Below are 17,147 nucleotides of genomic sequence, written 5' to 3' on the forward strand. Positions count from 1 at the left end.
AAAGAGTTAAAGAGCTTGGTTCCTAACACTTGGGGCAAATTTCCTTACAAACTGATCAAAATTTCTGTCTTTAGAATGGCTGCTGATGGAGGGGCATATTACAGGCAAGTCCATAAGCCTTCTCTATTAGAAAAGTATCTTTCCCATGTGAGGCGTTTTACAATTGAAGGAGGCTGGCGAGCTAGTCTTGTCACATACTCCTCCACCAGTAGCCATTGTATGGACAGGATCACTGGTCAGTTTCTGTGTAAAACTGTGCTTAAATAGAAATTATCCAACCTTCTAAAAACTAGTTGTCCAGTAAATGATTATTTTCTTAAGGCAAATGATTTAACAATTTACGGTAACCAATAATTATCTATTTAATCCAAGTGTCACTCCTATACCACTACTTTGGTGTCTCCAAGTCTTAACTTAATTGCAGAAAACTTGCAATCTGTCTGACTGAGGAAGGTCTTAATAGGACCGAAACGTTTCTTTGTTTTTGGATTGCCAGCACAAAATAAAATTACCTGCTCACAACATTTACCTGAGTGCCAAGATTTCTACAAAATTTACATGGGATAGGATCCTACTTGGGCACCATTCACAGAAGTGCCATAATTACCTTTTGTTAACTTAATTGCAGACAACTGAAAACTTGCTATCAAAGCACGACTATGCTGGTGATACTACTAAAATTAATACACGCTGGCACAGACAAAAGTGGCATCATTCCTCACCTTTGGAAAAAATGACTGGAGGAAAAATGGATCCTTCATAAAGGGTATTGCATATGTACCGTATAAATAAGCAAACATTTAAATAACTGACAATATTGTTCTAATAACATGTTTTGTGACATCCACATTTCTATCTCTACCCTGGCAATATACAGCTCTGGCAAAAATTAAGAGACCACTGGAAAATGTTCAGTTTCTCTGATTTTTCTCTTTATAAGTATATTTTGGAGTAAAATGTAAATTGTTCATTTGTTCTATAAACTTCTGACAACATGTCTCTGAATTTCCAAGCAATACATTTAGGTTTTTTTTCTGAAAAGAAGAAATGGTCAAAATTGCAAAAAAACTTAGTGCTTTCAGACCTCAAATAATGCAAAGAAAACAATTTCATAATAATTTAGAAACAGCAATACTAATGTTTTAACTCAGGAAGAGTTCAGAAATCAATATTTTGTGGAATAACCATGATTTTTAATCACAGCTTTCAAGCGTCTTGGCATGCTTTCCACCAGTCTTTCACACTGCTCCTGGCGCAAAAATGTAAGCAGTTCTTTGTTTGATGGCTTGTGACTATCCATCATCATCTTGATTACATTCCAGAGGTTTTCAAAGGGGTTCAGGTCAGGAGATTGGGCTGCCCATGACAGGGTTTTGATGTGTGATCTCTTTTGCCAGAGCTGTAAGTCCAAAAAATAGACCAATACTAAAAAATTTTTGCACTAAAATTTGTCTTTAGACACTATGTATTCTGGTATTACGCATCCACATTCTTTTATAAGGTATTTTACAAGTATTCATCAAGATCAGATTTGTCATTCAACTGCCAGTTGCTAAGATGTGATCCAAAAGTGTAACATGTTTCCAATTCTCTGGAGTCCAGTAGATTACACATGGAAGGAAAATGTAGTCATTTGCATGAGGTGTTAGGCTATGTTCACACGATGAGTTTTTAGGGTATGTGCAGTGGTTTACACCTGCTCCATAATAGGAACCCGCAGGTGTAAAACCGTAGGTGGAATCCGCACACAATCTGCCAAAAAATTACGGTAAATCTGCTGTAATTCCACAGGAAATCTTCAGCGCGGTTTACCTGCGGATTTACCAAAATCAGTCCGGAAAAATCCGCAAAGTAATCCGCAACGTGTGCACATACCCTTACTGTGTTTTTTTTCTGCAGGCAAAACTGCTATCTTGGAAGTAAAAAAGCTGCTTGCAAACATCAGGTTTTGCTTAGTCTTTACTGTGTTTTTGCCTTGGATTTTGCCATAGACCTTTTGTATTATTATTAATTAAATTGACATAAATGCAGAAATTTTTTCTGCATCTCTGTATGAAAGATCTGAATAAAAAAATCTGACCAGATAATATTGGAATTTTTTGAAATGTCAAACTATTGATTTATTTTATACTTATACTCTCTTTCATCTTCAGCGAGAGGGATGAGAATTATTGTGAATATGCACACAGGAAGCTATTTTTGTACATTTGTTCTGATACTATATCCTTTTACCATTTGCATAATTCTATATTGGATTGCATTTATGGAACCTTATTTATACCTTTTTGCTGTTGTACAATGTACGTATATGTTTTATTTGTATACTGTGTGATTTTATACAGACACATGTGCTTCTTATAATTGTGTTGATTGCTGTCTCACCGTGATTGGGTATACCCCCCTCCTTTTTTCTATAAATTCTCTCTCTGCGTATGTTTTGTAATTTGCTAAGGACCCTGTGTGGTCTGAAACTGCATAAGCAAGAGGTTTTAAGAAGTTACAATAAAGGACAAAGGTTTTTATGGAATCAAAGCCTAATTTTCCTCTACCTAATCAGCCAATTTGCTGGTGACTGGACTTCCTCCTCCTTTTCTCCTTTTTGTGTATATGTTTCATTTACCTGCGAGTCTGCTCCGGATCTCCATGTCTGTGCACGGCATTCTATTAACTCCAGAGTGACCACAATTGGATAAATCTTTGGTGAGCTGAAATACTTTTTTTCTGTTAGATAAGTATAACTGTGTTTATTATTTTTAAATAAAAAGTAAAAGTGTGCGTTTTTTTCAAATAAAGGAATTTATTCTTGCTGTGTGCTTATTTACAATACATCTACAGGATTATAATATGCCCCTCCATTACTAACCCATGGGCTTGATGTCACCAGACACTACAAAAGTGACATCAAGCCCATAAATATGAAGCCCACTTGCCACTGCCACAGGGCAAATGGGAAAGCATCAGATTTGGTGCATCTAATGGATGTGCCCTTTTTGGGATGGCTGCAGGCTGCTATTTTTAGGCTGGGGCTGGCCAATGTCCATGGCCTCTCACCAGCCTGAGAATACCAACCCCCAGATGTCTGCTTTTGCTTGGTGATTGTCAAAAATGTTTGGGGATCCTGCACCATTTTTTAAATTATTTATAATAAAATGAAATGTACAAAATTTTGTGACCCCTTTATTCTTGATAACCAGTCTTGCTAAAGCTGACAGTTGAGGATTGCGGCCCGCAGCTGTTAGTTTTGCCTGGCTGGTTATCAAAAATACAGGGGAACATAGGTAATTTTTTTAATGTATTTATTTATAGCACAAGCACCGGCTGATGAATATCCCCCCCAGTCAATGCTTGCTCTCACTGTTAGCAGCGACCACAAGCTTAGGCTGATGGAAGTAGTGGTCCCATCAGCCAACGCCTGTGACGGGGGATAAACTTTCATATTTGGACTGATGAGGGATATTGCTGTTTCTTACTTTTGTTTGTTTACAGGGGATACATGCTTCAGGGGTCAATGTGTTAAGGTGATTATAATGTTAGTTTTTATTTTATTTTAAATTTTACACTTGTCTGGGAACAACACAAACATTACCGCTGATTCCCAGGCACTGGTACATGTCCCACTGTACTTTGCCCAAACTTTTACATGCCGCTGTATGTCCATTTTTTCTGTTTTTGCAAAAAAAACTTGCTTTTTAATTGCAAAACATTTTTTTGACAATTTTTTGTGCTTTAGTATACTTTTTTAACATCTTTGAATTTTCTTTACATCACTGGTCTTATACAAAGCAATACTTCTGTCCTAGTGCATAATATCTTCCAGTTTAACAATGACAGATCCTGTTAGGCCTTGCTCATGACCACAGGCCATGGCAACAATCAGGATCAGTGATTATGAGCAGAGGGTCACAATAAGGTTAAAGATGGAGCTCTCTCCCTCTGTTAACTATTCAGATGCCGCTATTGCAATTGGCAATAATTAGGGTGTTAAACAGCTGCAATGGGGGCTAAAGCCGATCATGGTTAATGCAGCACAGTGTCCACTATCATATACAGCTGACACACACTGCATTTTTGCTATTTACATTTACATAATTCTGAATGCTGTGAAAAAAATTAATTGGATAACCTGATGACCAACAAGAGCAGAGCTTTGATGTGCCCCTAAAATTTGAGATGCAGATGCAATAGTTCAAATAATTGCCCTGAAGAACAAGCAGGGGCATCACACTTAGCCTTTAATACCTCTACCTCCAGCTCAGAACACATGGCAGAGACAACCACCCCTTCCTTTAAAATAGGGACGGAGTCAACCGAACAATCACCAGCAAGGAAACTTCGAGACAAAGCATCAGCTTTGATGTTCTTAATCCCAGGAAGGTAAGTGACAATAAAATGAAACCTGGTAAAAAACAAAGACCATCTAGCTTGTCTAGGATTAAGACTTTTAGCAGATTTGAGGTACTACAGATTTTTAAGATCATTAGTGACAGCAACTGTGTGGACTGCCCTTCCAAAAAGTGACACCGTTCCTCAAAAGCCAACTTGAGGTAGTTCTCTATTGCCTACATCATAGTTCCTTTCAGCCAATGATAATTTTATGGAGACGGCACATGGATGCTACTTACCAGGGGATGCCCTTGAGACAACACAGCTCCGACCCCCATCTCACATGCATCAATCTCAACAATAAATGGTCGGGAAACATTGGGTTGAATTAGTATAAGAACAGTGGAAAAGCATTTCTTCAAAGAAGAAAATGCCTGACGGGCACAGTCGGACCACCTCGAGAAGTCCGTAATTTTTTTTGTCATGTCAGTTTGACTATTGACAAGAAGTTTTTGATTACTTTCAATAGTAGTTAGCAAATTCCCTCTTTGCAATGTTTTCATTTTCTGGCAGACCCCTTTCAAGAACTGCATGGACCTTACCATAGGTCCATTAAGAAACCTGCCGCAGACACTAGGAAACCCAAGAACTGAACCTTTTGTACGGTGAATACACATTTTTCTAATTTGGCGTACAGTTTATGTTCCTGAAAAACCTGTATCACCTGCCAGACAATTACCTGGTATAACTTGAGATCAGGTGAGGATATTAAAATATCGTTAGGATAAACCACTACAAATATACCCACAAGGTGACAAAAAATAAAGTTTACAAAATGTTGGAAAATGACAGGGGCATTTGTCAAACCAAAGAGCATGTCAAGGTTTTCATAATGCCCTTCAGGAGTGTTAAAGACCATCTTCCACTCATCCCCCTCCTAATCCCTCATCCTAATCCAATTATAGACACCCCTGAGATCCAACTTAGAGAACCATTTTGCCCCAACAATCTGATAAAATAAGTTGGGAATGAGTGGGAGGGGATAAGAGTCCTGGATAGCAATCTGATTGAATTCATTAAAATCTAAACAGTGATGAAGACCCCCATCTTTCTTTTAAAAAAGAAGAACACCGCCACTACGGGCAAAGAGTAGGATCTAATATGTCCCTTTGCAAGACTCTCAGATATGTAATCCTTCATGGCCCGTCTTTCAGTACCAGTTTGTATATTCTGGTTTGGGGTAATTTTGCTTCCTGGAGCAAGTTTACAAGGCAATCATACACCCTATGGGGAGGCAATTCCTGGCACCCCTTATCTGAGAACACATCCATAAAATCAAACATAAAAGAGAGTATGGTTGTAGTATAAACAGTTGAAATTATGGTACCTAGGCAATTATTCTTGCAGAAATCTCTCTATTTGACTTTCTTGCAGAATTGTCAGTCAATAACTTGGTTATGCACATTTAGCCAGGGAGGCCTAACACAATATGAGTAAGGAGACCTTACAACATATAACAAGAAAGCAGTTCCTTCCCTGTGAAGAGCCCCTAAGCTCAGGTTCACATTATGCACTATTGCGTAAAATTTCCCTGACCGAGGTGTAGATTTACTTGCAAATATGGGGATGGGCTTTGCCAGAGTACTTCAAGGAAGACCAAGGTCCCATGCGAACTGAGCATCCACCATATTGGCTCCTGCCCCACTATCCAAGAGGATAGATATTTTCTCAGTTTTCATACCAATAGCGACTTCCGCGTAAGAAAAACTAAGATAAATATGCAGTGGAGATATATCCACCCAGGTTGTTATCCTCCACAAAACCTGGGGTTAGATGTTTTCAGATGGCTTTTTGAGCTTTGCTCAATCTTTGACCACAGAAAAAACACAACCCTGTTTTGAAGTGATTCGCAAGAAACTCATACCAAGGAAAGACCTCTCCTAACTGTATCGGTTCTTCAGAACACACAGGGAGAACCTCGGTTTTAGGGACTATCATGGGGGTAGTCACAACAGGTCTATCCCTTATGCATCTATGTGAATGGCTAAAGCCATGGTGGCCTCCAAAGACTCAGGAGTTTCGTACAGTGCTAGTGCGTCTTTTACTCTTTCAGACAGGCCCTGACAAAACTGACTCCTAAGAGCAGGATCATTCCACCATGTGTCAGTAGTCCATCTACGGAACTCTGAGAAGAATTCCTCTACTGGTCTTCCTGCTGGAGCTTACGTAGCAAAGACTCAGCAAGGGAGATACAGTCCTGATCATCATACACAAGGCCTAGAGCCTCAAAAAACATCAACCACCCAGAGAGACAATGAGTCTGATGGAGGTGAAAAGGCCTAGGATTGGGGATATTCTTGGAGAGAGATAACAATCTCAACCCGTTGCTCCTCGCTCCTAGATGAATGAGAACAAAGCCTAAAATAAAGCTTGCATGCTTCACGAAACATAACAAATTTATCTTTTCAAACAGAAAACCAGGAGGGTCACCTTAGGTCCTGGTTAAGCCTGACTGTCCACGAGACCAACAGTCTGCTGCTCTAAGACCCTAGTTTGCAGGTCTGACAGTTTAAGTGACAGACCTTGCAATTGTTTGGCAAGGACTGCAACGGGACCTATACTAAGATAGGGTGGGCCCTATACTTTTCCTTTAACTGGGCCCTTAACTATCCCTGTCCCGGGGGTACTCTGGAAAGAAGAGAGGCCATGGTCTCTGACCTAACTTAGCTCCTGTTAAACCCTCATCTGTCCCCTACTCCACCTAATGAGGCATGGGACAGAAATGTAATGTAAACAAAACAGAGGTAGCAGAAAACCTCTATCACACAAAAGAACTAACCAACAATAGGGAGGATAGGGACAGGGATGAATAAACTAAATGGGAACAGGGACCAAGATAAAAATCAACCATACACTGACTACAGCAAATCACAGAACACTTCTACAACAACTCTACTCCAATCATCTAGCTTTTATATAGGAAAGATAATGACCAGAGAAGAAGCAGATGAAATGGAGCTGCATGTTTCTGACCGGCATAGAAAGGGTTAACCTCTTCAGCACCAGAAGAAACTTAATCCATTTAATATGGGACACAAATCACATCATCTCTAAAGAATGCCTGTGTTTCATTACTGTCTAATTCCATATCTTTGACACCCTCGTGACAATAACTCTTCATGTGGTGGAAAACTAAAACTATATATCAATCTAAAAACACCATCCATACTGCCAAGCATTGCATTGTGGTGGCAGCATCATGCTTTGGGGATGCTCTTTTAAAACGGGGACATAGAAGCTTGTCAGAATTGATGAGAATATGGATGGAGCTAAATACAGGGAAATCATGATGGAAAACCTGTTAAAGTCTACAAAAACTTGAGACTAGGGCATGGATTCACCTTAGAGCAGGACAATGACCCTAAACATACTGCCAGGGTTAAAATTTAATGACTTAGATCAAAGCATATTTATTTGTTTGAATGGACCATTCAAAGTTCAGACCTCAATTCCATTGAGAAATTTTGGCAAGACTTTGAAACTGCTGTTCACAGACTCTCTGTATCCCATCTCACTGAGCAAGAGCTAGTTTGCAAATAAGAATGGGCAAAATGTCAGCCTCAAGATGTGCAAAGCTGGTAGAGCAGTGTTTTTCAACTCCAGTCCTCAAAACACAACAACAGGTCATGTTTTCAGGATTTCCTTGGTATTGCATAGGTGATGGAATTAATGCTTGAGCGGGTGATGAAATTGTCTCCCGTGCAATACCAAGTATATCTTAAAAACTTGACCTGTTTTTGGGTTTGAGGACTGGAGTTGAGAAACATTTGAGAGACATTCTCCAAAAGATTTGCAGCAGTAAATCCAGCAAAAGCTGGTCCTACAAACTATTAACTCAGGGAGGCTGAATATAAATGCACTGCACAATTTTCAGACTTATATTTTTAAACTAGAAAACAAAGTATCAGTTCTTTTACACCTCACACATATTTTCTACTTTGTGTTGGTATATCACAAAAAATCCAAGTAAGTGAGTGGATGTAACATGAAAAAATGTGGAAATGCTCACAATGTACAGTATGAATACTTTTTCAAGGCACATTTTCAGGTTCTCTTTAAAACTCTACATCTTTTACTCACATTCTTGTGTAAATTTGTTTCATTATAACCACACTTTTTCAGTTCTGTATAATGTACAAAGTAAGGTACGGTATGTAATGGGACTAAATTGAGGCTTCTTTGAGGTGTTGGTGATACACATCACAGTTTATTAGTTTATTGCTTTAACACATTCATGATGATTTTGTAATAAAATGTACTCATCATTATAAACACAGACTTACTGATTAAATTTGGAAGTATATTTAACCTTAGGTGTTCTTTGCCCTAGTTACTTTTTGCACTTAGACTGCTAAACACACGGATGCTAACTGCTAATTTTAATTGGCATTATTAAAATCCTGTGCATATGTAGGACCGAGGACTGGTGTTTGATTTACTAGCATCGCTATGAGGATGCCTTTATCTCTTGTCCGCCTCTGGCTGGAGTTAAAACTTTTCAGCCACGAGGAATTTCCTCATTATTACTGGTGAATGGTGATTGTTTTGACAAATTTAAAATATTCATCTGATAGGAGACAAAGGTGCCCTTATTGTAATACCCAGTAGGGGTCCTGAATATTAATGGTCATCTGTATCAAAATCTTCTCACCAGTACATTTCCCTGATGAACCTTCACTATTGAGGATGAAACAGGTCAAGAGGGAAAAAGGAGTACCATATTTTGGGGACTAAAAGAAGCACTTTTTTCATCAAAAAATTTGGAGGAAAATGGGGGATGCGTCTTATAGTCAGGATGCACCTGCTGTGGACGGGGAGGTGGAAGAGCATCAGCAAGTGGGTCACACGTGGCAGGAACGGGCTGCTGCGGCTAACCCCTGTGCCTGCTGTTAAAGATAAATGAATATTCACTGCTCTCCACTCCCATGGGTGTGTGGAGCAGTGAATATTCATTTCTCATTAGTAGTGGGCAGAGTAGCAGCAACAGACGCCTGCTTCCTGCATCTGCTAGGCGATCATGTGTACCCAGTATTAAAGAGAATGAATATTCACTGACCACGGGAGGGGAGAGCAGTGAATATTAATTTCCTTTAATAATGGACAAACCTGATGGCACAACCGCTGCAGGAAGTCAGCGACTGCGGCTAACAGTATGCCTGCTATCAAAGAAGATGAATACTCACTGTTACACATTCCCATAGTCCCATGCGTGGGAAACAGTGAGCATTCCGCAGTTGTCCTCTGCTTGTAAGCAGTGCATTACATCACTGCCATGCACTGTTTTTTCAAGCATAAATAAGCTGCTGGCATCAGAACAGGATGATGCGAGGGACAGCAGGGAAGGTGATTAGAATATTTTATTTTTAATGTTTTTTTGAGGGAGGCTGCGCATGCCAGGATGGGTATGAAGGGGCCATGCATACCAGGATAAGGATGAGTGGGCAATGCATACCAGAATAGAGATGATGTGGCCATGCATACCAGGATAGGTGTGATGCTAGTCACTTATTGTCAAGCTGTGGGTCAGAATGGTCAAGGAAGGTACGTCATAAACAGAAGGAAGAGACAAAAATTTAGACAGGTAACGTTCCGAGGTCAGAGTACCGAGAGGATAATGGATCAGAGCTGAAGGGGTTAAACAGGCAGTGGAAGTGGGTAAGAATTTTTAAGCATCATCTTGTTTAGTTCTCAGAAATCAAGACAAGGACGGAGACCCCCATCTTTTTTTAACAAAGAATAATCCAGCAACTATAGGGGAGGAGGAAGGACAGATATGGCCCTTCCGTAATCTTTTGCTAACATATTATTTCATGGTGGTTCATTTAGGCCCCAACAAATTGTAAAGGCAAGCTTCTGACAATTTGATGCTAGGAGTAAGATCAATAGTACAATCATAGGGATGCCTCTTTTTCTGAGAGCACATCTCCAAAGTCCTTTAGGTACCCCAGAAGACCCTCCAGACTAATGGATTGTATTTGTTCATTTTTAGACATTTCTTGTAACAATTGGGGCTCCCATTCACAATCTCCTTCTGACACCAAGCAATAACTGGATTGTATATCTGCAACCATGGCAACTTCAGTACCAATCCAGCAGGTAAATTATCCAACACAAAACAGGAGATGGATTCAAAGTGCAGTACTCCCACTTGGAGAATGAAATGCACTGTTTCTCACTCTATCAAATTGTGAGCTAACTATGTCTTGTCAAGGGCGATGACTTGAATGGGTCTTCCTAAACTAATTGTCCCGAATCAATATAGTTAGTAGCAGACCCACAGTCAATGAATGCAAATGTTGATAACACCTGGTTCTCCAAGGAAATCATTGTATTTATCAGTACTTTATCAGAGGAAGAAAAAGGTACCAGGGAGTCTGAGTGACATCCTCGTCCATCATCCAAACTCAGATGTTCTCCCGATGGTTTGATAGATAAAGGGAAATTTGAGCAATTCTTAAGAAAATTTCCAGAGAGACCACAGTATAGACAGAGTCTGAGATCTTGTTTCTGTCTTCTCTCCGCAACATGAAGACTGGCAACTCTAACCTTGGGTAAATGGACCTGCTCCAGGGAAGTATAACATGTGGCCTGCTGTTCACCATATCACTCATGGATTCTGCAGTCCATTCGTATGTTCTGATTCATGGCCTCCATCAGAGAACAAGGGGCATCATGGAGGACCAGAGCATCCTTGAATGTCTCAGGAAAGGCCTCTTTTGAACTGGCACCTGAGAGCAGCATCATTCCATGGAACTTCAGTGGACCACTGCCGGAATTCAGTACAGTAGTCTTCAGCTGTGCGACCCCCCTGTGCCAGTTTCATGATCTAGAACTAAACCTTAGGGGGACACAGACAGGGTACGAGATGAGGAGGTGGTGTGTGAATGGGAGACACTGAATGTCCTGCCTCTATGAGGAGATCCAAAATAGGATCCAAGTCTGTAATGCCAAGAAATGAGAGAGTCTGTTCTAAGAGGGAATGGTCCACTGTGTCGAAGGCAGACGACAGGTCCTCTAGAAGGAAGACAAAGTAATGTCGCTTGGATGTGGTGGTTAGTAGCTCAGTGACTTTAGTATCGGCAGATTCAGTGGAATGGTGTTGTCAAAAGCCAGATTCCAAGTAGTCAAACGGGAGTAGTAGGAGGGGTGGGAGGATAATTAAAAATTGACATGTTATAGTAGTTTTCAGGCATAGTGGAGAAGTGATATGGGGTGACAGCTATACACAAAGGATGGGTGAAGGGTAGAGAATGGCAGATAACTGGATGTTCTGGTATGGAGGGTTCTTCTTGAATCGGAGGCCCAAACATCCAGAGTTTTCCACGCTGTCCTGTGCCGCTTCTGATTGGCAGTTAAATCATCACCGCCAGTCAGACAGCCACGTTTCCCACTATATCAAAACAGAGTGTGAGCATGCAGCAGTGATCGAAGGTATAAAGTTGATAACCAGCCAGGCAAAACTTACAGCTGGGGCCTGCAACCCTCAGTTGTCAGCTTCAGCAAGGCTAGTTATCAAGAAGAGAGAGGTCCTCACTAGTGTTGAGCATTCCGATACTGCAAGTATCGGGTATCGGCCGATACTTGCTGTATCGGAATTCCGATACCGAGATCCGATATTTTTGTGGTATCGGGTATCGGTATCGAAACAACATTAATGTAAAAATGTGTAAAAGAAAGAATTAAAATAAAAAATATTGCTATACTCACCTCTCCGACGCAGCCTGCACCTTACCGAGGGAAGCGGCAGCGTTCTTTGTTTAAAATTCGCGCTTTTCTTTCCTTTACTGAAGTCCCGGCTTGTGATTGGTCGCGTGCCGACCATGTGGCCGGGACGCAACCAATCACAGCAAGCCGTGACGTAATTTCAGGTCCTTCAGGATTTTAAAATTACGTTCCGGCGTTGTGATTGGTTGCGTCGCAGTCACATGGGCAACGCAACCAATCACAGCAAGCCGTGACGTAATTTCAGGTCCTTAAGGATTTTAAAATTACGTTCCGGCTTTGTGATTGGTTGCGTCGCAGTCACATGGGAGACGCAACCAATCACAAGCCGGGACGTCACGGGAGGCTGGACACGCGCCCATTTTAAAATGCGCGCGTGTCCAGCCTCCCGTGACGTCACGGCTTGTGATTGGTTGCGTCTCCCATGTGACTGCGACGCAACCAATCACAAAGCCGGGACGTAATTTTAAAATCCTTAAGGACCTGAAATTACGTCACGGCTTGCTGTGATTGGTTGCGTTGCCCATGTGACTGCGACGCAACCAATCACAACGCCGGAACGTAATTTTAAAATCCTGAAGGACCTGAAATTACGTCACGGCTTGCTGTGATTGGTTGCGTCCCGGCCACATGGTCGGCACGCGACCAATCACAAGCCGGGACTTCAGTAAAGGAAAGAAAAGCGCGAATTTTAAACAAAGAACGCTGCCGCTTCCCTCGGTAAGGTGCAGGCTGCGTCGGAGAGGTGAGTATAGCAATATTTTTTATTTTAATTCTTTCTTTTACACATTAATATGGTTCCCAGGGCCTGAAGGAGAGTTTCCTCTCCTTCAGACCCTGGGAACCATCAGGAATACCGTCCGATACATGAGTCCCATTGACTTGTATTGGTATCGGGTATCGGTATCGGATTGGATCCGATACTTTGCCGGTATCGGCCGATACTCTCCGATACCGATACTTTCAAGTATCGGACGGTATCGCTCAACACTAGTCCTCACTCCAATTTTTTACATTATTTAAATAATTAAAAAAACATTGTAGGGTCCCCTCCATTTTTCACAACAAGCCAAACTAAAGCAGACATATGGGTCCTGGTATTCTCAGGCTGGAAATGGGCCATGGATATTGGCCCCCCTGAGACTAAAAATAGCAGTCCGCATCCACCCAGAAAAGGCATGTGTATTAGATGCACCAATTCTGGTGCATTGCCCAGCTCTTCCCACTTATCCTCCTAGCAGTGGCAAGTGGGGTTTACATTTGTGGGGTTGATGTCGCCATTGTATGGTCAGGTGACATCAAGCACATGGCTTAGTAATGGAGAGGCGTCTATAAGACACCCATTCATTACTGATCCTATAGTTATATGGTAAATAAAGACAAAACCAGAATCAAGTATTTTATTTTAAATAAAAGAAAGCACACTTTTCCAATTTTATTTAAAAGTAAAAAACACAGTTAAATGCCCATTTAATTGAATCCCTCATCTCCCATAATAAAAAAGTAATAAAAACCAACAATATCCCTCACTTGTATGTTGCTGTGTCCCATGCCGTAATCCGTGTCTGGGGAATAAACAATTTTCAACCTGGACGATGCCAAGACGCGACCGTCCAGGCTGAAAACCAAAGGGGAAAGAGCTACAGCGAGCACGGCATCAGTGTCTAGCTGTGACATCATGAAGGTTACTGCTGGTTACTGACGCTGCATTACCAGCTGAACTGCGGTGACCTCGGTGAGATCCCTGTTAGTACAGTGAGAAAGTTTCACACTGCAGCGCTCAGCTCAGAGAGTTGACCACAGTTCTGTGATCTCACCGAGGTCACCGCAGTTCATTTGCCCAGCTGGGGATGCAGCTGCAGTAACCTCGATGACATGAACGATAGTCAATGATGATGCGCTCGCAGAACCATCCAGGTTGAAAACTGTTATTTGTTATTTTTAAATAGAAAAGTAAAAGTGTGTTTTGTTTTATTTCTAATAAACGTCATTATTATATCTGTGTCTTTATTTAACATACAACTAAAGAATTAGCAATGGATAAGTATCCATTAGATGCCTCTCCATTACTAAGCCATGGGCTTGATGCCACCGGACAATACAAAGGTGATATCAACCCCACAAATATGAACCCCACTTGCCACCGCCACAGGGCAAGTGGGAAGAGCCAGGTAAAGCATCAGAATTGGCGCATCTAATAGATACGCCTTTTCTGGGTGGCTGTGAGCTGCTATTTTTAGCCTGCGGGGGGCCAATATCCTTTGTTCCTTACCAGGCTGAAAATACCAGCCCCCAGCTGTCTGCTTTAGTGTGGCTGGTTGTCAATAATAGGGGGGAGCCCACACTGCTTCATTAAATAATTTTTTAAATTAAATAAATTGGAGTGGGGAGCCCTCTATTCTTGATAACCAGCCTTGCTAACGCTGACAGCTGAGGTTGTCAGTTTTTCCTGGCTGGTTATCAAAAATGCAGGGAACTTATGCTTTTTTTTGTTTTTCATTATTTATTTACAGTGAAGGCACCAGATGTTGAATACTCCCATCAGCAACTCTTCATCTTACTGTTATTAGCGGCTTAAGGGAGCAGTAGTTCCTTCAGCCGACACCAATGATCAGAGGTAAGCTTTATACCTTTGATCATAGATGCGGATTTACGCTGTCAAATGACATAATTGGAACCTTGTTTGTCTGACCGGTGGTGATGATTTCTAGTCTAGAGAGGACTTTTTGAGGATGGGTGTGATCAAGGTATATTTAAAGTATGAGAGGAAGACAACACTTGTTAGTGACAGGTTGTAGAGGTGGGTTAGGTTTAGGATGAAGACTCTGGTAAGGTTTGGAATGAGGTGAGATTGGGTCAAGTTCACAGGTGGTGAGACATGATTTGGAGAATAAATAGGAAAGTTGATTTTCCGTGATGGTGGAAAAGTTGCTTTTGGAGGAGGAGAGTTAAGTATTTATGAGGATTTGTGGGGACTTTGGGCAAAAGCTTTTCATTAGGCTGGTTACACACATCCTGATATTTCTGGTACCTCATAAAACAGTACCAGAGATGTCTGTGTGCGTGTGTGTAATACTTGTGGCACATGTGTGGCAACCGTGTACCGCCTGTGTGTCGCATCAGTACCACATGGACGAGCGCCAGAGAAGAAGTGCTACAGTATGCATTGTTACCCGGCACCGGGTGCTGAAGATGGCTCTCATCATTTTCCCCTGCTCTTCCAGCAATCAGCGCAAGCAGGGGAGAATGATGAGAGTTATATTTAAGTTATAACAATGACAGCAGGCAGCAACTGATGGTACTATTAGGCCGGGGTCACACTTAGCGTAGGGAAATAAAGTTCATTTTTTACAGGCGTAATACACAGGAATGATCCCAAAACAGTGATCCATATGTAATCCGTAGGCAGGGTGTGGCTGCGTATTTTACGCATGTATGTAATCCGTATGACATCCGTAAAGCGTTTTTATCTTGCAACCTTACAAAATGGACATTTAATGGTTTTGAGGCCTGAAATTAATTTAAATCATCATCAGCAACCCTATTTAAGGCATCTACAACAGGTGGCACCCTCCCATCTGGCCATTTTGTTGCTGTGTTGGTGTTTTGGTGGTACTTTGGCAACATATGTGACCTCCTGCATTTCACCCCAACTCAGCGGGTGTTATTTAACTGGGTGTTGTCACGTCGCTTTGGCCAGCCATACCCTTTGATAGTGGATCCGAGAAGAATGTGGGTGCATCCACGTTTGAGGCAACGCCTCACTAAAGTACATTTTCACAGGCTGTATAGAGCTCTGCAGACACATCCAGACAAATTCTTTCAGTACTGTCGCATGACAATACCCACCTTTGACATGTTGTTGGAGACAGTACATCCAGGAACAACGTATCAGGATACCAGGATGCAGAAATGCATATCCGCAGAGGAGCGTCTTCTCCTTACCTTACAGTATGTATTCACCATCCTCACATACTGTTTGTTCATGATGTTTATGTTTTATTTTGTATTTCCTAGCAAATGATTTAAATTATATTACTAAATTAAACCAAAATCACATACAAATATGTAGTTAATGTAAAATGTAAGTAGCCAGTGTAGATTTTGGAAGGTACACTGGTATTATGCCTTTATATATCCTCATATTACTTGTCTTTACTATGCTTTTTATCAAGCATTCTTACATTGCTAATATATTTTTTTGTGTGCTTTCAGCTACCCGTCAACTGGATTGTCTTATGCCGGAATCCATCTGGAATTTCTAATAGGGAGGTCCACTATTTCCGGCATAGTGCGGGATACATGTATTCAAATATGGGACAAACTACATGAACTTGTGATGCCGGAGCCCAAAAGGGAGGATTGGCTGAAAATAGCCAGTGGATCTAAGGACACTTGTGATTTTCCTCACTGTATTGGAGCCCTGGATGGGAAACATATCAAGGTGCGTCAGCCGCCGAACTCGGGCTCCCAATTCTACAATTATAAACAGTTTTTCTCTGTAGTTCTGTTAGCAGTAGTTGACAGTCACTACAGGTTTATAATTGTAGATATTGGGGCATATGGCTGAACAGGAGACTCTATAGTCTTCAATTCGTCCATTATGAGTCGGCGGCTAAGTGAAAACCAGTTGGACCTCCCACCACCACACCAACTCGCAGGCTCCAATGCTGAACCATATGTACTTGTGGCAGATGAGGCCTTCCAGTTGACATGGCATGTCATGAGGCCTTATCCCCGTCGCAACTTGGACCAACGGCGGCTGGTGTTTAATTTGAGACTTTCACGGGAGCGGCGACTAGTAGAGTGAGCCTTTGGCATTCTGTGTGCCAAATGGCGGGTCCTTCAGTCTGCCATTCAGTTGAGTGAGGCAAATGTTAATGAAGTAATAAAATCTTCTGTTGTTTTACACAACTTCACAAGAATTCATGAGTGCTCCTCAGCTAATAGTGGTGAAGGCATGTTGGCCAATGTGGGTAGGCCTACACCACATGGCCTTCCTCAGCGGCGTCCCCTTTCTGGCCGAAAAGTTAGGGATATTT

Source organism: Ranitomeya variabilis, chromosome 6, assembly GCF_051348905.1.
Source record: "Ranitomeya variabilis isolate aRanVar5 chromosome 6, aRanVar5.hap1, whole genome shotgun sequence".
NCBI classification, from domain to species: domain Eukaryota; kingdom Metazoa; phylum Chordata; class Amphibia; order Anura; family Dendrobatidae; genus Ranitomeya; species Ranitomeya variabilis.